Source organism: Natator depressus, chromosome 23 (genome assembly GCF_965152275.1).
Source record: "Natator depressus isolate rNatDep1 chromosome 23, rNatDep2.hap1, whole genome shotgun sequence".
Classification (NCBI taxonomy): domain Eukaryota; kingdom Metazoa; phylum Chordata; order Testudines; family Cheloniidae; genus Natator; species Natator depressus.
This window is the reverse complement of record NC_134256.1, coordinates 11,082,991-11,106,728: the sequence shown is the minus strand read 5'-3', so window position 1 is coordinate 11,106,728 and position 23,738 is coordinate 11,082,991. Positions and strand designations below refer to the sequence as shown.

Sequence of the window (23,738 nt, the reverse complement as noted above, 5' to 3'; positions counted from 1 at the left end):
TGCCCAATCAATAGGGTGTTCCAAGACCAGGAGGAATTTCAGCATATATTTGGTGGCGTTTCCCCTGGTAAACCCTGTGCTTTGGGGAAGGGCTAGGGCAAGGTTTCTTCTGACACTGACAATAATGTCAGGTACAAAGCCAGCTCCCTCTTAGCCCTGGTCTGCACTAAATAGTTAGGTTGACATAAGGCAGCTTACGTCAACCTAACTATGTCGGTGTACACACTACAGCCTTGCTCGGCTGATGTAAGCGCCCTACTACACTGACATAATAACTCCACCTCCACGAGAGGCGTAGGGCTTATGTCGGTTTAGTTAGGGTAATGCACTGTCCATGTAGACAGTTGCGTGAAATTGACAAGAAAGTACTCCTGTTCCCAGCCAGGCTGCTGCCCAGGCTCCCTGCTCCAAGCCCGGCTGCCCCCGCCACCCGGTCCCAGCTGGGCTACTGCCTGCTGCCTGGGCTCCCTGCTCCAAGCCAGGCTGCACCCCTCGCTCCCCATTCCCCACTCCCAGCTGGGCTATTGCCCAGGCTCTTCGCTTCCCACCCAGAGCCGGACTGCTCCAGGGGTCCCAGCTCCCCGCTTCATACTGGGAGCCTGGCTGCACCGAGGCTCCCGGCTCCCCACTGGGAGTCTGGGCGGTTGTCCCATTCACAGCGGGGAGTGGGGAGGCGAGAGCCCAGGCAACTGCCCCAGTCCTGTTGGGGAGCATGGAGGCAAGAGCACAGGGGGCTGCCATGCTCCCAGCGGGGAGCTCAGAGCCGAGAGCAGAGATGGTGGGGAGTGCGCAGCCGAGTGCCAGGGCGGCTGCTATGCTTCCAGCAGGATATGCAAAGCCAAGAGTGCATGGCGGGGGGACCCTCCGGGCTTACAGCAGGCTGGAGAGCTGAGAGGGGGCACCTGGCAGGAACCCTGGGGTAGCTGGGCTCCTGGTGGAGAACTGTGAGCTGAGCTAAGAACTCTGGCTCTCAGCTCCCCACACTGTCCCTTTTAGGTCAGTGGAAGAGCTCATGGCAAGGACATGCACCACCGACCGAAGGAGGGTAGTGTGGACATGAACCACTGCAGTAATTGCTGTGGTGGGTGGAAGTTGTCCTAATGTAGGTCAACTTAAGTTTTTAGTGTAGACATGCCCACAGTGTCTGAGACCTAACACTGCCTCGGGGGGGGGGGCAATATCCTCTTGCTCAAATCCTTTCTTGAGTGGTGGTGGTGGTGTGGGGCAGTGACAGCCCTTCTGGACATTCTCCAGGAGGAAGATGAAACGGAAGAGTTGGTGTTAGAGGATGGGTGTTCCAGGAATCCCAAACTGGTGCAACCACAGGCCTTGATCCTGGTAATCGTTCCATACACCATCAGGGTCTGCCTGGAAGGATATGGGATTGGGGCCATAATGTGGGGATATCCTTAAGTGTTTTCATCAGGACTGACACACTGAACTCTTGTCAGGGCAAGCAAGGCACCCAGCCAGTGCAGTAACCCTAACCCATGTCCCTATAGAGCTTTCCTCACCTAGTGTAGACACATTTCTTTTTCTGCATGATGCAGTTTGCTAAATCGGGAAGAGGAGGTTATAGCTATAGACCTGGGGCTAGATCCAAAAAGGAGTTGAGTCACTTTAGATGCCTACATCCAAAATTCAGGTCCTCAAAACCCCCTCTCTGCTGCCACCTGACCCTGTAATTGTCTGAAGTCCCTCAACGCCTGCATTTCCATTGGAAAAATCCCCATGAGGCCTACGTTTCTGCTGCTGGCATATGCAAAGCCACCTAAGTCCAGAGACCAGGTGCCTAAGCTCACACCTAAGCCTCAGCAGGATAGTCAAACTAGGCATTGCCCACCAGACCAGGCCTTGCACAAAATGATGCCAGAAGAGGATGTCACTAACGCCCGTATAGCCATTAACTTGCTGGTTGGACCACTCACCCAAAATGTTCGAGACCCAGATTCAACTCCCTCTTCTGCCTGACAGGAGCAGAGACTTGATACTGGGTTGTAGCCTTCCCTCCAGTCCTTTTCAGGGGAGCACCCTACCCACTGGGGTAATCTGGGACAAAGATCACACCCCTGCTCCTCTCAGCCAGAGAAGGGACTTGAACCTAGTTAGTTGAACCTGTTAGTAAAAGGTGGGGTTTAGACCCCTAGCTGCCAGAGAGGGCTCATGGCTGTCGGTCCTCAGTGGACTTCAGCCACTCCCTTCTCCTCAGCATTTCCTATTGGCTAGCTTAGGCATTTCCCTTCACAGCATGCTGGCTTTTGTGTAGCCCATTCATAGGGACCTAACTCTCCCCACACATTGTTTAGGGAGCGTGAGTGCCTAACTCCAGATTGTATACTGTGCTGGGAGGCGGGGCACCTAGAGATTAGGCATTGCAATGCTGAGTCACAGTCCTTTGTACAGCTAGCTTTAAAATATATAGTAGACTTACTACTCTGCTAGGTGATTTCTATTGAATAACACTGAGATCCTGTTTAATAAACACACACCACTCCATGTCTACGGGACTTTAGAATTTAAAGGCTGTAGGATTTTAGGTAATGAGTAATTGCTACTTTCATCTCTGTGGGTGTTTTCATACATTACCTCTGACTTTTATTTTAGGAAACAGAAGGAGAGATCCTGAAAAAGGTAACAAATGGGGCAGATCAATGTAAAGTTTTGCCAAGTGTTTGTTGTGATAACGGGGGAATGCCCAAGGGTGGACTTGTAGTACATAGTCTACAGGGGATTCTGGGCTGCAATACATCCCATTGCACAGCCAATACAGATTACTGAGGTGCACCTGAGCTACTTAGTGCATATCTAGGGTCCCGGGTGGCATTGTACTCAGGTGGCTAGCCCATGCAGCCTCCCATGCCACCATGGCTACATTGATATTTTTAGCAAGCGAGCTAAAATCTTTAGGAAAATCTTTCTAATTCTAAAATTAGTTAAGCTCTGGAATAGGCTTCCAAAGGAGGTTGTGAAGTCCCCATCACTGGAGGTTTTTAAGAACAGGTTGGACAAACAGCTGTCAGTGATGGTCTAGGTTTACTTGGCCCTGCCTTAGCACAGGGAATTGGACTTGCTGACCTCTCAGGGTCCATTCCAGTCCCACATTTCTATGTCATTGGGCCAATCTATACCAGCTGAAGATCTGGCCCATATGTCCATAACATATAACAGCAGAGGGATATTTCTGGGGACAATATGAAAATGCTGCAATAAATATCTGATGTAGATTGTCAGTGCTCATATGTGATATTACCGTTAAACATTCTAACCTTCTCTGTGTTGCTTTGTTCTCTTTTGAAGGGACACTCATCAGTGCAGAACAAGGTAGATAGGTTTCTCATCTTTTTACATATTGATTTTAAATAATGTAGTGATGAAATATATTTCTTTCTCATAATAATATGTAGAGTCCATTACACTTTCTATAGATTTCTTGAAAGCAAATGCAAAATGTTTTGCTTTTCATCAGTATAAATTGGGGTTGTCAATGCAACTCGTTGTATGGGACACATATTCATAGTTACATTGTGTGATAGACACCCTCTAATGGACAATCTCCCATTCATGATGACCCACACTCCACCTTCCCTCCCATTCACAACTGCATAACACCCCTGGGGCAGCTACTACAATTGCTTACATGGAAAAGTATTATTGGGAAAGCATGTGTATTCTTAGCTGCCTTTAGTGCTCTATGTTAGTGGTTCCCAATCTTTTTCCTCCAAGGACTCCTGTGGCATCTGACTAAATTTCCTGAACCACTTTCATTTTTATACATAAATTTCATGTTGTTGTTGTTGTTATTATTCTGTTAGTTAGATAAATTTATTATTTTAAAATATATGTTTTGTAATTAAAATAAGAATTATAAAGGAACCAAAAATAAAGAGTCTGCAATCATTACAAGTTATCACATCAGACTGATTTTTACTTTAATTTAAATTATTTTGTGGTGTAATTCTGAATGGGCAAGTACTGGTGGTACCCAAATGCCCGCACCAGTGTGGGAATACCCCCAGCAGCATGACCTTTCACACATGGTGTGTGAAAGATCACATTGTATGAAGGACATCATTTTGAGAACAAAATGGCATCCTGCCATGCAGCAAAAGTGCCAGAATACTTTTCTGGCACATTCTGGTCCCACTGTAGTACTCCTTAAGGGACAGACCCCCACATAAATGAGGGCAGACCCCACTCTCCCCGGAGGTCCGAGGAACCCACTTCTGAACCACTGCTCTATTTGATTGGTCTTTTCTGAAGAGGAAAAATCCATTATTCACCGAGCTCTACTCATAAAGCTTTTTATGCAGCCCAGTCACCACTAGAGGGTTATTGAGTGCCCCACTGACTGGGTGCATAGTACATTGTCTCTCTGTATATCTACCACCATGCTCTTGTAGCCACAAATAGGGGTGTGGGGGGGACTTTGTCCCACTTTACTGTCTGGTCCACTACTTTAGCATCCTGAATGATTTACTGCTATAGCTCATGCTGAAAGTCCGGGCCTCAAATCTCATTCTTGGCCCATGGGATAGTGTTGTTATGGACTACTTTTTATTTATGTTTTATTTTCAGTCTAATTATGAGCACACACTTCCAATAATAGAGACCTGGTCTTTTTAATTACCTGAAAAGTGCCATACACACATCCCTGTGGTAATATACAATGTTATTTTTAAATACTCATTTTTTTCAGAATAAACCTTATAGAAAATAGTTTTATTTAACACATTTATTTAACACATTAATAAAATCTCCATGTGATTGTAATTGTTAATTAGTATTTATTATTATTTTATTTATTGTCAGGACGCGGAGTTGGTTGGAGTCAGAATCAGGGTAAGTGCAAATGTCTTTTATAAACAGGTTATAGTATATCTTCATTTACAAACACACAGGGCAGGACTCTGGTCTCCACAGTGCATGCACCTCATTAACAGCAAATTCTGGGGTAGATCCTATTCAGCTAATCAGCAGACTAAAGGGGTCATAGGAGATTCCCTTTTCTTCCCCCCTTGTATACAGCATGCGCCCGGGGCAGGCCAGAGCTCAGCTGCTCACAGCAAATAAATGTTGAATTAATAAACAAGAGTATTCACATTGCAAACTACAGCTGGCCAAAAATACCTGCATCCAAACTTTTTTCAACTAAAAATGGCTTTGCAACAGAAGTGAAAAATTGTGAGAAGTTTTCACTTTGCCAAATATTTTTGGATTTCTTGATGAAACATGCAAAGCCAAATTCAGTTTTCAAATGTTTTTAGGTTTATTTAGTTTTCTTCTACTTTTCTTCCCCTCCTTCCCCCCCCCCCCCGAGGGAGACAAAGTGGGGGGAAACCAAAATTTTTCCTCTTTTCAATCTTTTTTTTGTTTGAAAAGTCCACTAAAAATTCAAACAAAACAATGATTTTTGTGTGTTTTTCAGAAAATTTCACAAAAAAGAATTACCATTTTTGAATAGCTCTACTAGAAACCTGATTATAAGGAGAACAATCAAACAAATAAACAAAGTACTGGAATTCTTGTTCTTTTAGGATGAAGTGCACCCTGTGAATAGTGTCAGGATAAAACCTTCCACAAGGGGTCAGCGCTGACAAAAAGTAGATGGTGCTAGCCAGAAGAGCATCCTCAGTGCAGCCTCCATCAGCCTGGCTTCTGTATAGCTCCATCCACAAACTAAAACTGCCCCCCTAAAGGTAATGCCCTGGAGAGGTTATCCATGAAAATGCCTTAGGGAGAATTTTCCGGTAGCAAAAAGGGTCCAGATCTTTGAATGGCTCTGCCTAGGAATATCAAGTAGCAATTGGCAGGTGATAATACTGCTGTATACAGCATTGTTTAGACCATTACTGTGCACCGTGTCCAGTTCTAGTTTCCAAAGTATGTTGAAAAAGAGAACAACTTCAAAACATTTCATGTCGCATCAGGTTAAAGTATGAAATCTGGCCAAGCTAAATTTCATGGGAGACTGCCCTGCCATGTGTGAGAATGGGACTCAGTCTCTCTTGACCTTAGTCTGCATGGTGCAAGAAGCGTGAAAGGGGCAGTGTCTCTTCAGAAAGGAGAGCCCCATGTTCCTTTAATCTCTAAAGCCCAGATGTGAAATACACTTAAGCAGATGCTTTACTTTACTCACAGGCATAGTCCCATTGAAGAAGTCAAACAGATTAGCCATATGCTCTAAACTAAAGGGGTGCTTTAAATTCTTTGCTGACCTGGGGCTGTGGCTGGCGAGAAGGCCAATGGCATTTTGGGGTGTATAAGTAGGGGCATTGCCAGCAGATCGAGGGACGTGATCGTTCCCCTCTATTCGACATTGGTGAGGCCTCATCTGGACTACTGTGTCCAGTTTTGGTCCCCACACTACAAGAAGGATGTGGAGAAATTGGAGAGAGTTCAGCGAAGGGCAGCAAAAATGAGTAGGGGTCTGGAACACATGACTTATGAGGAGAGGCTGAGGGAACTGGGATTGTTTAGTCTACAGAAGCGAAGAATGAGGGGGGATTTGATCGCTGCTTTTAACTATCTCAAAGGTGGATCCAAAGAGGATGGATCTAGACTGTTCTCAGTGGTAGCAGATGACAGGACAAGGAGTAATGGTCTCAAGTTGCAGTGGGGGAGATTTAGGTTGGATATTAGGAAAAACTTTTTCACTAGGAGGGTGGTGAAGCACTGGAATGTATTACCTAGGGAGGTGGTGGAATACCCTTCCTTAGAAGTTTTTAAGGTCAGGCTTGACAAAGCCCTGGCTGGGATGATTTAGTTGGGGATTGGTCCCGCTTTGAGCAGGGGGTTGGACTAGATGACCTCCAGAGGTCCCTTCCAACTCTGATATTCTATGACTCTATGAAATAGAGCTGATTGTTTTGGACTCAGTTATTTATGGGTAGCGTCTGAGCCAATCTCTACCATATTCTGGGTTTGCTTTCTGAAGAGAAAAATAGATTTTATATTTTCCCTCATTGATTTTTAGCATTAGAGAGAGTTGAAAAGAAAAAGTTGAAAAGATACAGCCCTATTCCTGCTCTCACTGGGTGAAAAATCTCCCCTGTGGAATGGATTATTCATCACTTAAATCCCAGTTAGCCCTTCAAAACTGGGCATAAGTGTGTACGTTGTGCTGCACAGGCCTACTCCTTCTCTCTCCAAAGGGATGAATTTCACCCTAAATCAGTCATAACATGTCTGTGAATATAGGAGGAGTGAGGCCCTGACATTGTGTCATCAATTATATGTTTTGGGGGACAAGAACTGTGAATACAAGAGAGATTGATGATTGTCAGTGTGTTGATGAAAAGAAACTAGCAGATGGGAGTGATGGGTTGTGAGGGAAGTTTCCATGAGAAGACAAGGAGTCTGTAGAGTTTCCATGCTGAGAGAAGGTTTGGGATTTCCTCCTCATGGGGTGAGGCTTATTCAGAGGCCTGTCATGGCTGGCAGATGAGTCTGGTTGGATACTGAGCATGGGGATAGCAGTTGGCAGTGTGTGACAGTGGAATATGTGGGGTGTTTCATAGTGAAGGCTTCGGAAGTGGTTACAATGTAATATCTGTGAGTATTTGTGAACCAATTACACAGACACACACACACCAATGAGTGCAAGAAGAGATGACTACCAAAGCAGAGAAAAGTAACTTTGAATTGGTTCTTCTTCAATACAGTTCTATTAAACTAACTACACTAGTAAAACATCTATAAAGAGCTGTGCAGGGCTCCCTGTTAGAAGTACGGGAGCAAAAATATTTTTTTCTTAACAATCTTTTAATTAGTCTCATGTGTTCTGTTTGGACTCCAGAAAGAGGCAGCGTGTAGCATCTCTAAAGCAGTGACAATATTCAGAATTTCCTTTATTGCAGTGACAGGATTTATTGAGGAGTTTCACAGTAGGGGGATGAGTCTGGTTGGTGTGAGGTATCAGATTAGAAGCTTTTTAGGGAGGCGTAATATCTGCTAGCTAACCCAGCTGAAATTCACCAGGTGTGGGCATTAAAAACATATTTTTTTCTTTTGAGATGAACTCCAAGTAGAGCTGAGTAAGTGTGTGTTGATTCCTTGAATGTAAAAGTTAATTCAATTCAATGGTGGAAAAGTGATGCAAATAGAAATGAAATTCTCATAGTTAGAAATGGAACTGAAGGATCTTTGTTGTTGTTAGAATATTATTTTGATAAAATGTGCTAGGATGGACAGATGAATGCTACAGATCAATTCCTGCTCCCATTGGATGAAAGTCTTTCCTATTCAATGGCCTATGTCACTTATATCCCTTCAAAATGGGGCATAGGTGTCTACCTTGTGCAGCACAGGTCTAGTCCTTCTCTCTCTCCAGGGATGAATTTCACTCTAAATCAGTCATAACATGCCTGTGAATATAGGAGGAATGAGGCCCTGACATTGTGTCATCAATTATATGATTTACAATTTGTCATTGACTTTAATAATAAAAGTAACAACACACTCTCTGTGTGGGTCTCCTGCTGTCAAATATAGACCTTTATTTTTTCTGGTTTTCCCCCCATCCCCTGTATTTTTTTAATAATCTCCCCTCCCCCCCTTTGAGGTCTGGGGAGTTAAAGACACACACTTCTGTCATGCTGCAGGGGTGTTAGAGCCCCTCCAAGCCCTGTCACCTTGGCCAGGGTGTTTCCCTGAGAGGTGCAGGCAGGAATTTTTTCCTCTCTCCTCCATGTTTTGGGGCACTGGTAGTGAGAAATCTTCCCACTACAATTCTTGGTCTATGGGCCTTGGTGCAGTAAGGGAGGAGAGTTGAGTAGCAGAGCCAACATGGATTGGCTCCTTCCTAGCATTGCACTGAGGTGAAAGGGCTGACGGCATCAGCACATTCCTTATGTGCATCATCAGAACATGTAAAACCAGACACTCCTGCTCCTAGAAAGATGAAAAGGTGATGGGCTGTGTTAGAAGGTGGGGACACATTCTTTACCTTTCCACCTGATGCCCTCCAACCTCACCTTACAAGAGCTAGGACAAATGTCCTCAAACTTAATCAAACAGCTCTTTATCAACGTAGCTTCTTTTTAAAAATTATATTAGTAATAGTAGGCCTGAGTTGGTTTTCCTGTCCCGTTAGAATTTTCAACATTTCAAAACATTTTCTCATCCTGAAGCAGGATGAATTGTTGAAATCTTGAAACGTTTAACAAACCAAAAGCCTCCCATCCCAATGGAGTTCAGTTTAAGTCAATTAAAACATGTTATTTTGAAATGTTTTGTTTAGTTTTTAAAGTTTTCTCGCTTTTTAAAATTTGTTTTATATGTACATTTACCTAAATTTCTAAACAAAACATCTTTTGACGTGAAAATTCAAATTCAAAACTTCTCATTACAAAAATGTTGAAATGGGATGTTTTTAAAAAACTCAAATCTTCTTTTATGAAAAGCTTTTTGATTCAATGTTTCAGTGAACAGAACACTATTTTGCAAAAAAAATTCAGTTTTGAAGTATCAGCATTTTTAAACTAAAGACCGTTTCTTTGAAAACATTCCCAATCAGATCTAATTTCCAGTCTGACATTGTCTAATTTCAGCTTCCATTGGATCATGTTATGCCTTTCTCTGCTAATGGGCTCTTCATGCTAGCAGAGGAAGGTATAATACGATCTAGGGTTACAAGCTGAAGCTAGACACTTTCAGACTGGAAATAAGAAGTCAATTTTTAATGGTGAGGGTAATTAACCATTTTAAAAAATTTATCAAGGGTCTCTAGGAATTACTTTGTGGAAATTCTGTGGCCTGTCTTATCCCAGGATTCAGGATATATAATCACAATGGTATCTTCTGGCACTGGAATGTAGGAATCTGCCGTGGTATACAAGTACGATTGGCTTTGATTCTTGCATTTTACTATATTTGTACTTACAATAAATTACCAAACTTTGTCTTGGTTTTGGTTATTAGATTATTTCTGTATGCTATGGAAACAAAATTGGAAGTACATGGTTAAACACATGGTTTCATTTTTCTTTTTCTTTTTCAGGAAGAATCCAGGAAGAGAGAGGTTATTTTCCATTGACTTCTTTTGCTTGGAGGATGCCTAGTTGTGTAATATTTGGGGGACAAGAACTGTGATACAAGAGAGATTGATGATTGTCAGTGTGTTGATGAAAAGAAACTAGCAGATGGGAGTGATGGGTTGTGAGAGAAGTTTCCATGAGAAGACAAGGAGACAGTAGAGTTTCCATGCTGACAGAAGGTTTGGAATTTCCTCTTCATGGGGTTAGGTATATTAAGAGGCCTGTCATGGCTGACAGATGAGTCTGGTTGAATTCTGAGCATGGGGATAGCAGTTCGGAGTACGTGACAGTGGAATATGTGGGGTGTTTCATAGTGAAGGCTTCGGAAGTGGTTACAATCTAATATTTGTGAGTATTTGTTAACTCATTACACACCCAGACACACACACACACACACACACACACACACACACACACACACACACACACAAATGAGTGCAAGAAGAGATGACTACCAAAGCAGACAAAAGTAACTTTGAATTGGTTCTTCTTCAATACAGTTCTATAAACTAACTATACTAGTAAAATATCTATAAAGAGCTGTGCAGGGCTCCCTGTTGTTTTATTCCTAATAATCTTTAAATTAATCTCATGTCTTAGAATCATAGAATATCAGGGTTGGAAGGGACCTCAGGAGGTCATCTCGTCCAAACCCCTGCTCAAAGCACGACCAATCCCCAGCTAAATCATCCCAGCCAGGGCTTTGTCAAGTCTGACCTTAAAAACTTCTAAGGAAGGAGATTCCACCACCTCCCTAGGTAACACATTCCAGTGTTTCACCCCCTTCTAGTGAAAATGTTGTTCCTAATATCCAACCTAAACCTCCCCCACTGCAACTTGAGTTCTGTCATCTGCTACTACTGAGAACAGTCTAGATCCATCCTCTTTGGAACCCCCTTTCAGGTAGTTGAAAGCAGCTATCAAATTCCCCCTCATTCTTCTCTTCCGCAGACTAAACAAGACCAGTTCCCTCAGCCTCTCCTCATAACTCATGTGTTCCAGTCCCCTAATAATTTTTGTTGCTCTCCGCTGGACTCTTTCCAATTTTTCCACATCCTTCTTGTAGTGTGGGGCCCAAAACTGGACACAGTACTCCTGAGGAGGCCTCACCAATGTCGAATAGAGGGGAACGATCACGTCCCTCGATCTGCTGGCAATTCCCCTACTTGTACATCCCAAAATGCCATTGGCCTTCTTGGCAAAAAGGGCACACTGTTGACTCATATCCAGCTTCTCGTCCACTGTAACCCCTAGGTCCTTTTCTGCAGAACTGCTGCCTAGCCATTCGGTCCCTAGTCTGTAGCGGTGCATGGGATTCTTCCGTCCTAAGTGCAGGACTCTGCACTTGTCCTTGTTGAACCTCATCAGATTTATTTTGGCCCAATCCTTTAATTTGTCTAGGGCCCTCTGTATCCTATCCCTACCCTCCAGTGTATCTACCTCTCCTCCCAGTTTAGTGTCATCTGCAAACTTGCTGAGGGTGCAATCCACACCATCCTCCAGATCATTAATGAAGATATTGAACAAAACCGGCCCCAGGACCGATCCTTGGGGCATTCCTCTTGATACCGGCTGCCAAGTAGACGTGGAGCCATTGATCACTACCCGTTGAGCCCGACAACCTAGCCATCTTTCTATCCACCTTAAAGTCCATTCATCCAGCCCATACTTCTTTAACTTGCTGGCAAGAATACTGTGGGAGACCATGTCAAAAGCTTTGCTAAAGTCAAGGAACAACATATCCACTGCTTTCCCCTCATCCACAGAGCCAGTTATCTCGTCATAGAAGGCAATTAGACTAGTCCGGCATGACTTGCCCTTGGTGAATCCATGCTGACTTTTCCTGATCACTTTCATCTCCTCTAAGTTCTTCAGAATTGATTCCTTGAGGACCTGCTCCATGATTTTTTCAGGGACTGAGGTGAGGCTGACTGGCCTGTAGTTTCCAGGATCCTCCTTCTTCCCTTTTTTAAAGTTGGGCACTACATTAGCCTTTTTCCAGTCATCCAGGACCTCCCCCATCACCATGAGTTTTCAAAGGTAATGACCAATGGCTCTGCAATCAGATTCACCAACTCCTTTAGCACTCTCGGATGCAGCGCATCCGGCCGCATGGACTTGTGATCGTCCAGCTTTTCTAAATAGTCCCGAACCACTTCTTTCTCCACAGAGGGCTGGTCACCTCCTCCCCATGTGCTGCCCAGTGCAATAGTCTGGGAGCTGACCTTGTTCGTGAAAACAGAGGCAAAAAAAGCATTGAGTACATTAGCTTTTTCCACATCCTCTGTCACTAGGTTGCCTCCATCATTCAGTAAGAGGCCCACACTTTCCTTGACTTTCTTCTTGTTGCTAACATACCTGAAGAAACCCTTCTTGTTACTCTTAACATCTCTCGCTAGCTGCAACTCCCAGTGTGATTTGGCCATCCTGATTTCCCTCCTGCATGCCTGAGCAATATTTTTATACTCTTCCCTGGTCATTTGTCCAATCTTCCACATCTTGTAAGCTTCTTTTTTGTGTTTAAGATCAGCAAGGATTTCACTGTGAAGCCAAGCTGGTTGCCTGCCATATTTACTATTCCTTCTACACATCAGGATGGTTTGTCCCTATAACCTCAATAAGGATTCTTTAAAATACAGCCAGCTCTCCTGGACTCCTTTTCCCCTCATGTTATTCTCCCAGGGGATCCTGCCCATCAGTTCCCTGAGGTTGTCAAAGTCTGCTTTTCTGAAGTCCAGGGTCCATATTCTGCTGCTCTCCTTTATTCCTTGTGTCAGGATCCTGAACTCCACCATCTCATGGTCACTGCTTCCCTGGTTCCCATCCACTTTTGCTTCCCCTACTAATTCTTCCCTGTTTGCAAGCAGCAGGTCAAGAAGAGCTCTGCCCCTATTTGGTTCTTCAAGCCCTTGCACTAGGAAATTGTCCCCTACACTTTCCAAAAACTTCCTGTATTGTCTGTGCACCTCTGTATTGCTGTCCCAGCAGATATCAGGGTGATTGAAGTCTCCCATGAGAACCAGGGCCTACGATCTAGTAACTTCCGTTAGTTGCCGCAACAAAGCCTCGTCCACCTTTTCCCCTGGTCTGGTAGTCTACAGCAGACTCCCACCACGACATTACCCTTGTTGCTCACACTTCTAAACTTAATCCAGAGACTCTCAGGTTTCTCTGCAGTTTCATACCGGAGCTCTGAGCAGTCATACTGCTCTCTTACATATAATGCAACTCCCCTTTTCTGTCCTGCCTGTCCTTCCTGAACAGTTTATATCCATCCATGACAGTACTCCAGTCATGTGAGTTATCCCACCAAGTCTCTGTTATTCCAATCACATCATAATTCCTTGACTGTGCCAGGACTTCCAGTTCTCCCTGCTTGTTTTCCAGGCTTCTTGCATTTGTGTATAGGCACTTGAGATAACTTGCTGTTTGTCCTGCTTTCTTAGTATGAGGCAGGAGCCCTCCCCTCTCACGCTCTCCTGCTCGTGGTTTCTCTCGGTATCCCACATCCCCACTTACCTCAGGGCTTTGATCTCCTTCCCCCAGTGAACCTAGTTTAAAGCCCTCCTCACTAGGTTAGCCAGCCTGCTTGCGAAGATGCTCTTCCCTCTCTTCGTTAGGTGGAGCCCGTCTCTGCCTAGCACTCCTCCTCCTTGGAACACCATCCCATGGTCAAAGAATCCAAAGCCTTCTCTCCGACACCACCTGCGTAGCTATTCGTTGACTTCCATGATTCGACTATCTCTACCTGGGTCTTTTCCTTCCATGGGGAGGATGGACGAGAACACCACTTGCGCCTCAAACTCCTTTATCCTTCTTCCCAAAGCCACGTAGTCTGCAGTGATCTGCTCAAGGTCATTCTTGGCAGTATCATTGGTGCCCATGTGGAGAAGCAGGAAGGGGTAGTGATCGGAGGGCTTGATGAGTCTCGGCAGTCTCTCTGTCACATCGTGAATCCTAGCTCCTGGCAAGCAGCAGACTTCTCGGTTTTCCCGGTCAGGGCGGCAGATAGATGATTCAGTCCCCCTAAGGAGAGAGTCCCCACCACCACCCCCTGCCTCCTTCTCTAGGGAGCGGTGGTCGTGGAACCCCCATCCCTAGGACAGTGCATCTCATGCCTTCCAATCAGCGGAGTCTCCTTCTGTTCCCTTCCCTCAGATGTATCATCTAGTCCACTTCCACATTCGTACCAGTGAAGAGAACATGAAAATGGTTTTTACCTGCATCTGCATTGCTGATACATGGACGCTCCCCTTTCTTCTTCTGGACGTCACATGCTGCCAAATTTCTTCACCATCCTCCTGTCCCCACCGCGCAGCCTGCTCTGAATCTTCAGAACATTGTGTCCATAGAAGCATATCCTGATATCTGTCCAGGAAATCTTCAGTTTCTCTTATGCAACGCAAGGTGGATACTTGTTTCTCCAGACCCTGAACCTTCTCTTCCAATATGGAGACCAGCTTGCACTTTGTACAGACAAAGTCGCTTCTGTCCTGTGGCAGAAAGACAAACATAGCATATCCAGTGCAGGTCACAACAGCTGAACACTCCCCATCCATATTACCTTCCTTCTACAAGCTTCCTCAGGAGCTGTAGTAACTACTTAGAGAAGCTGGCAAGATGTAAGCCTCAGTGGGCTCTCCCCAGTCAAACTCTCAGGCAAACTCCCTCTGTTAGCCTCTCTGCTGTTCGCTGGTTCACAGCTGACTGGCTTTTTATAACAGTCAGGCCGACTCAAGGCTCACCTGGAACAAAGCACTCCCAATTCACACTTTTCAAATAACCAATCAAGCACATGGTTAAACTGTCCAACTGTCCCCACAACAGACACTCAGATACTCACCAACACAGCCTCCCTAATGCAGCCCTCAGCATACCTCCTCTCAGGCAGATCCCAGGCAAACTCCCTCTGTGAGCATCTCTGCTGTTCGTTTTCTTGTGTTTGGACTCCAGAAAGAGGCAGTGTGTAGCATCTCTAAAGCAGTGACAATATTCAGAATTTCCTTTATTGCAGTGACAGGATTTATTGAGGTGTTTTACAGTAGGGGGATGAGTCTGGTTTGGACAAATGCAACATAATTGCTGTGAGGTATCAGATTAGAAGCTTTTTGGGAGAGGCGTAATATCTGCTAGCTAGCCCAACTGAAATTCACCAGGTGTGGGCATTAATTTTTTTTTTTTTTTTTTTGCAGACGAACTCCAAGTAGAACTGAGTAAGTGTGTGTTGATTCTTTGAATGTAAAAGTCAATTCAGTTCCATGGTGGAAAATTGATGCAAATAGAAATGAAGTTCTCACAGTTAGAAGTAAGGCAACTGAAGGATCTTTGTTGTTGTTAGAATATTATTTTGATCAAATGTACTAGGATGGACAGATGAATGCTACAGATCAATTCCTGCTCCCATTGGGTGAAAGTCTCTCCTATGCAAATAGGTTTATATCCGACATATATCACTTAGATCCCACACATTCCTTCAAAATAGGGCATAGGTGTGTACCTTGTGCTGCAGAGTCCTAGCGCTTGCTCGCTGTCCAGGGATGAATTTCACCCCAAATAAATCCTTACATGTCTGTGAATATAGCGGGAGTTAGGCCCTAACATTGTGTCTCTAATTATGTGATTTGGAATTTGCCATTGATGTCAATAATGGCAGTAGGATGACGCCCTGTGAGCTAGTGACTGTGTGTGGGTGTCCCACACTCAAAATATGAAATATTCTATTACCCTTGCTGATTTTTTGATATATCAATTGTGTCTTCTCCACTACCACCCTCCTGCCTCCTGAGGTCTAGGGAGGGCAGGACACACACTCCTGCAAAGCTTGAACAGTGTGGGAGCTCCTCCAATGCCTCTCACATTGGCCAGGCCTGAGGGGTGCACCTCCATGTCTTTGAGAGATGGTACAGAGGGAATCTCTTCACTTCCACTCCTGACCCTAGGGTCTTGGTGGAGCTAGAGAATCATGGAATCATAGAATATCAGGGTTGGAAGGGACCTCAGGAAGTCATCTATTCCAACCCCCTGCTCAAAGCAGGACCAATCCCCAACTAAATCATCCCAGCCAGGGCTTTGTCAAGCCTGACCTTAAATACCTCTAAGAAAGGAGATTCCACCACCTCCCTAGGTAACGCATTCCAGTGCTTCACCACCCTCCTAGTGAAAGAGTCAGAGGGGAGAGGAGTAGCAGAGCCAACATGGATTGGTGCCTTGACATTTAATTTTAAATATGTTTATATTTAAAAAGAAAATTTTATTTTTTTTAAATCTGATATAAATTAAAGAAGTCTGATTTTTGTAATAAAATCATTGATTTTTATCCACCCTTGGGCATTTGTTGTTTTAATTTCTGCTCCCATCTGTTTCTTTCTTATGGGAAGATTTTTTTAAGTATCAAAGAAATTGTTCGAAATATTTTTGTTTTAGAGTGGATGAAACATTTAACATATACCTGACATTAAAAAAGAGAAAAAAAACAACCAACCAAAACCATGCATTTGTAAATCAAAAAAATAGCTTGTTTTTAGGATATCAAACTCCTCATACAGATTTTGAAATGTATTAAAAGCCCATTGCCATGGGTGGCGGGTGAACCCCCCCCTTCGGGATGTTTTTAAAAACTGAAACCTTCTTTTATGAAAAGCTTCTTGATTCATTGTTTCCGTGAACAGAACACTATTTCTCAAAAAAAAAAAATCAGTTTTGAAGTATCAGCATTTTGCAGCTAAAGACCGTTTCTTTGAAAACATTCCCAATCAGCTCTAATTTCCAGTCTGACGTTGTCTAATTTCGGCTTTCATTGGATCATGCTATGCCTTTCTCTGCTAATGGGCTCTTCATACTAGCAGAGGAAGGTATAATACGATCTAGGGTTATAAGCTGAAGCTAGACACATTCAGACTGGAAATGAGAAGTACAGTTTTAATGATGATGGTAATTAACCACTGGAAAAATTTAGCAAGGGTCTCTAGGAATTACTCTGGGGAAATTCTGTGGCTTGTCTTATCCCAGGATTCAGGATATATAATCACAGTGGTCACTTCTGGCATTGGAATCTAGGAATCTGCAGTGGTATACAAGTACCATTGGCTTTGATTCTTGCATTTTACTATTTCTGTACTTACAATATTTTGTAAATTTCCAAACTTTGTCTTGGTTTTGGTTATTATATTATTTCTGTATGCTATGGAGACAAAATTGGAAGTATAGGCTTAAACACATGGTTTTATTTTTGCTTTTCTTTTTTAGGAAGAATCCAGAAAGAAAATGGTTAAGTCCCATTGACTTCTGTGGCTTGGAGGATGTCTGGTTGTGTAATATTTGGGGGACGTTTTGGGAGACAAAAAATGTGATACAAGAGAGATTGATGATTGTCTGTGTGTTGATGAAGAGAGACTAGCAGATGGGAGTGATGGGTTGTGAGGGAAGTTTCCATGAGAAGAAAAGGAGTCGGTAGAGTTTCCATGCTGAGAGAAGGGTTGGGATTTCCTCCTCATGGGGTGAGGCTTATTCAGAGGCCTGTCATGGCTGGCAGATGAGTCTGGTTGGATACTGAGCATGGAGATAGCAGTTGGCAGTGTGTGACAGTGGAATATGTGGGGTGTTTCATGGTGAAGGCTTCGGAAGTGGTTACAATCTAATATTTGTGAGTATTTGTTAACTCATTACACACCCAGACACACACCCAGAGACACACACACACACACACACACACACACACACACACACACAAATGAGTGCAAGAAGAGATGACTACCAAAGCAGAAAAAACTAACTTTGAATTGGTTCTTCTTCAATACAGTTCTATTAAACTAACTATACTAGTAAAATATCTATAAAGAGCTGTGCAGGGCTCCCTGTTGTTTTATTCCTAATAATCTTTAAATTAATCTCATGTCTTAGAATCATAGAATATCAGGGTTGGAAGGGACCTCAGGAGGTCATCTAGTCCAACCCCCTGCTCAAAGCGCGACCAATCCCCAGCTAAATCATCCCAGCCAGGGCTTTGTCAAGCCTGACCTTAAAAACTTCTAAGGAAGGAGATTCCACCACCTCCCTAGGTAACGCATTCCAGTGTTTCACCACCCTCCTAGTGAAAAAGTTTTTCCTAATATCCAACCTAAACCTCCCCCACTGCAACTTGAGACCATTACTCCTCGTTCTGTCATCAGCTACCACTGAGAATAGTCTAGAACCATCCTCTTTGGAACCCCCTTTCAGATAGTTGAAAGCAGCTATCAAATCCCCCCTCATTCTTCTCTTCCGCAGACTAAACAAGACCAGTTCCCTCAGCCTCTCCTCATAACTCATGTGTTCCAGACCCCTAATCATTTTTGTTGCTCTCCGCTGGACTCTTTCCAATTTTTCCACATCCTTCTTGTAGTGTGGGGCCCAAAACTGGACACAGTACTCCTGAGGAGGCCTCACCAATGTCGAATAGAGGGGAACGATCACGTCCCTCGATCTGCTGGCAATTCCCCTACTTGTACATCCCAAAATGCCATTGGCCTTCTTGGCAACAAGGGCACACTGTTGACACATATCCAGCTTCTCGTCCACTGTAACCCCTAGGTCCTTTTCTGCAGAACTGCTGCCTAGCCATTCGGTCCCTAGTCTGTAGCGGTGCATGGGATTCTTCCGTCCTAAGTGCAGGACTCTGCACTTGTCCTTGTTGAACCTCATCAGATTTATTTTGGCCCAATACTCCAATTTATCTAGGTCCCTCTGTATCCTATCCCTACCCTCCAGTGTATCTACCTCTCCTCCCAGTTTAGTGTCATCTGCAAACTTGCTGAGGGTGCAATCCACACCATCCTCCAGATCATTAATGAAGATATTGAACAAAACCGGCCCCAGGACCGACCCTTGGGGCATTCCTCTTGATACCGGCTGCCAAGTAGACATGGAGCCATTGATCACTACCCGTTGAGCCCGACAATCTAGCCAGCTTTCTATCTACCTTATAGTCCATTCATCCAGCCCATACTTCTTTAACTTGCTGGCAAGAATACTGTGGGAGACCATGTCAAAAGCTTTGCTAAAGTCAAGGAACAACATATCCACTGCTTTCCCCTCATCCACAGAGCCAGTTATCTCGTCATAGAAGGCAATTAGACTAGTCCGGCATGACTTGCCCTTGGTGAATCCATGCTGACTTTTCCTGATCACTTTCATCTCCTCTAAGTTCTTCAGAATTGATTCCTTGAGGACCTGCTCCATGATTTTTTCAGGGACTGAGGTGAGGCTGACTGGCCTGTAGTTTCCAGGATCCTCCTTCTTCCCTTTTTTAAAGTTGGGCACTACATTAACCTTTTTCCAGTCATCCGGGACCTCCCCCATCACCATGAGTTTTCAAAGATAATGTCCAATGGCTCTGCAATCAGATTCACCAACTCCTTTAGCACTCTCGGATGCAGCGCATCCGGCCCCATGGACTTGTGATCGTCCAGCTTTTCTAAATAGTCCCGAACCACTTCTTTCTCCACAGAGGGCTGGTCACCTCCTCCCCATGCTGTGCTGCCCAGTGCAGTAGTCTGGGAGCTGACCTTGTTCGTGAAAACAGAGGCAAAAAAAGCATTGAGTACATTAGCTTTTTCCACATCCTCTGTCACTAGGTTGCCTCCATCATTCAGTAAGAGGCCCACACTTTCCTTGACTTTCTTCTTGTTGCTAACATACCTGAAGAAACCCTTTTTGTTACTCTTAACATCTCTCGCTAGCTGCAACTCCCGGTGTGATTAGGCCTTCCTGATTTCCCTGCTGCATGCCCAAGCAATATTTTTATACTCTTCCCTGGTCATTCGTCCAATCTTCCACTTCTTTTAAGCTTCTTTTTTGTGTTTAAGATCAGCAAGGATTTCACTGTTAAGCCAAGCTGGTTGCCTGCCATATTTACTATTCTTTCTGCACATCGGGATGGTTTGTCCCTATCACCTCAATAAGGATTCTTTAAAATACAGCCAGCTCTCCTGGACTCCTTTTCCCCTCATGTTATTCTCCCAGGGGATCCTGCCCATCAGTTCCCTGAGGTTGTCAAAGTCTGCTTTTCTGAAGTCCAGGGTCCGTATTCTGCTGCTCTCCTTTCTTCTTTGTGTCAGGATCCTGAACTCGACCATCTCATGGTCACTGCCTCCCAGATTCCCATCCACTTTTGCTTCCCCTACTAATTCTTCCCTGTTTGTGAGCAGCAGGTCAAGAAGAGCTCTGCCCCTCATTGGTTCTTCCAGCACTTGCACCAGGAAATTGTCTCCTACACTTTCCAAAAACTTCCTGGATTGTCTGTGCGCCTCTGTATTGCTCTCCCAGCAGATATCAGGGTGATTGAAGTCTCCCATGAGAACCAGGGCCTGCGATCTAGTAACTTCTGTTAGTTGCCAGAAGAAAGCCTCGTCCACCTCATCCCCCTGGTCTGGTGGTCTGTAGCAGACTCCCACCATGACATCAACCATGTTGCTCACACTTCTAAATGTAATCCGGAGACTCAGGTTTTTATTCAGCTTCATACCAGAGCTCTGAGCAGTCATACTGCTCTCCTACATACAATGCAACTCCCCCACCTTTTCTGTCCTGCCTGTCCTTCCTGAACAGTTTATATCCATCCATGACAGTACTCCAGTCATGTGAGTTATCCCACCAAGTCTCTGTTATTCCAATCACATCATAATTCCTTGACTGTGCCAGGACTTCCAGTTCTCCCTGCTTGTTTTCCAGGCTTCTTGCATTTGTGTATAGGCACTTGAGATAACTTGCTGTTTGTCCTGCTTTCTTAGTATGAGGCAGGAGCCCTCCCCTCTCACGCTCTCCTGCTCGTGGTTTCTCTCGGTATCCCACATCCCCACTTACCTCAGGGCTTTGATCTCCTTCCCCCAGTGAACCTAGTTTAAAGCCCTCCTCACTAGGTTAGCCAGCCTGCTTGCGAAGATGCTCTTCCCTCTCTTCGTTAGGTGGAGCCCATCTCTGCCTAGCACTCCTCCTTCTTGGAACACCATCCCATGGTCAAAGAATCCAAAGCCTTCTCTCCGACACCGCCAGCGTAGTCATTCGTTGACTTCCATGATTCAACGGTCTCTACCTGGGCCTTTTCCTTCCACGGGGAGGATGGACGAGAACACCACTTGCGCCTCAAACTCCTTTATCCTTCTTCCCAAAGCCATGTAGTCTGCAGTGATCTGCTCAAGGTCATTCTTGGCAGTATCATTGGTGCCCATGTGGAGAAGCAGGAAGGGTAGTGATCGGAGGGCTTGATGAGTCTCGGCAGTCTCTCTGTCACATCGTGAATCCTAGCTCCTGGCAAGCAGCAGACTTCTCGGTTTTCCCGGTCAGGGCGGCAGATAGATGACTCAGCCCCCCTGAGGAGAGAGTCCCCGACCACCCCCCCCCCCCGCCTCCTCCTCTTGGGAATGGTGGTTGTGGAACCCCCATCCCTAGGACAGTGCATCTCAAGCCTTCCAATCGGCGGAGTCTCCTTCTGTTCCCTTCCCTCAGATGTATCATCTAGTCCACTCTCCACATTCGTACCAGTGAAGAGAACATGAAAACGGTTTTCCCCTGCATCTGCATTGCTGGTACATGGACGCTCCCCTTTCTTCTTCTGGACGTCACATGCTGCCAAATTTCTTCACCGTCCTCCTGTCCCCACTGCGCAGCCTGCTCTGAATCATCAGAACATTGTGTCCGTAGAAGCATATCCTGACATCTGTCCAGGAAATCTTCAGTTTCTCTTATGCAACGCAAGGTGGATACTTGTTTCTCCAGACCTTGAACCTTCTCTTCCAATATGGAGACCAGCTTGCACTTTGTACAGACAAAGTCGCTTCTGTCCTGTGGCAGAAAGACAAACATAGCATATCCAGTGCAGGTCACAACAGCTGAACACTTCTCATCCATATTACCTTCCTTCTACAAGCTTCCTCAGGAGCTGTAGTAACTACTCAGAGAAGCCGGCAAGATGTAAGCCTCAGTGGGCTCTCCCCAGTCGAACTCCCAGGCAAACTCCCTCTGTTAGCCTCTCTGCTGTCCGCTGGTTCGCAGCTCACTGGCTTTTTATAACAGTCAGGCCGACTCAAGGCTCACCTGGAACAAAGCACTCCCAATTCACACTTTTCAAATAACCAATCAAGCACATGGTTAAACTGTCCAACTGTCCCCACAACAGACACTCAGATACTCACCAACACAGCCTCCCTAATGCAGCCTTCAGCGTACCTCCTCTCAGGCAGATCCCAGGCAAACTCCCTCTGTGAGCATCTCTGCTGTTCGTTGTCTTGTGTTTGGACTCCAGAAAGAGGCAGTGTGTAGCATCTCTAAAGCAGTGACAATATTCAGAATTTCCTTTATTGCAGTGACAGGATTTATTGAGGTGTTTTACAGTAGGGGGATGAGTCTGGTTTGGACAAAAGCAACATAATTGCTGTGAGGTATCAGATTAGAAGCTTTTGGGGAGAGGCGTAATATCTGCTAGCTAACCCAGCTGAAATTCCCCAGGTGTGTGCATTAAAAACATATTTTTTTCTTTGCAGATGAACTCCAAGGAGAACTGAGTAAGTGTGTGTTGATTCTTTGAATGTAAAAGTCAATTCAGTTCCACGATGGAAAATTGATGCAAATAGAAATGAAGTTCTCACAGTTAGAAATAAGGCAACTGAAGGATCTTTGTTGTTGTTAGAATATTATTTTGATCAAATGTACTAGGATGGACAGATGAATGCTACAGATCAATTCCTGCTCCCATTGGGTGAAAGTCTCTCCTATGCAAATAGGCTTATATCCGACATATATCACTTAGATCCCACACATTTCTTCAAAATAGGGCATAGGTGTGTACCTTGTGCTGCAGAGTCCTAGCGCTTGCTCGCTGTCCAGGGATGAATTTCACCCCAAATAAATCCTTACATGTCTGTGAATATAGCGGGAGTTAGGCCCTGACACTAGGTCTCTAATTATGTGATTAGAGGGATGAGGGAGGCAACCTAGTGACAGAGGATGTGGAAAAAGCTTATGTACTCAATGCTTTTTTTGCCTCTGTTTTCACTAACAAGGTCAGCTCCCAGACTGCTGCGCTGGGCATCACAGAATGGGGAAGAGATGGCCAGCCCTCTGTGGAGATAGAGGTGGTTAGGGACTATTTAGAAAAGCTGGACGTGCACAAGTCCATGGGGCCGGACGAGTTACATCCGAGAGTGCTGAAGGAATTGGCGGCTGTGATTGCAGAGCCCTTGGCCATTATCTTTGAAAACTCGTGGCGAACGGGGGAAGTCCCGGATGACTGGAAAAAGGCTAATGTAGTGCCAATCTTTAAAAAAGGGAAGAAGGAGGATCCTGGGCACTACAGGCCAGTCAGCCTCACCTCAGTCCCTGGAAAAATCATGGAGCAGGTCCTCAAAGAATCAATCCTGAAGCACTTACATGAGAGGAAAGTGATCAGGAACAGTCAGCATGGATTCACCAAGGGAAGGTCATGCCTGACTAATCTAATCGCCTTTTATGATGAGATTACTGGTTCTGTGGATGAAGGGAAAGCAGTGGATGTATTGTTTCTTGACTTTAGCAAAGCTTTTGACACTGTCTCCCACAGTATTCTTGTCAGCAAGTTAAGGAAGTATGGGCTAGATGAATGCACTATAAGGTGGGTAGAAAGCTGGCTAGATTGTCGGGCTCAACGGGTAGTGATAAATGGCTCCATGTCTAGTTGGCAGCCGGTGTCAAGTG

General features: G+C 44.8%; 1 protein-coding gene across 1 annotated transcript in view; it reads left to right on the top strand.

The window, feature by feature from the left end:
- LOC141976804 (butyrophilin subfamily 1 member A1-like) overlaps nt 1-23,738 on the top strand; it is a 35,140-nt gene that overhangs the window by 9,022 nt on the left and 2,380 nt on the right. The window lies entirely within an intron of this gene.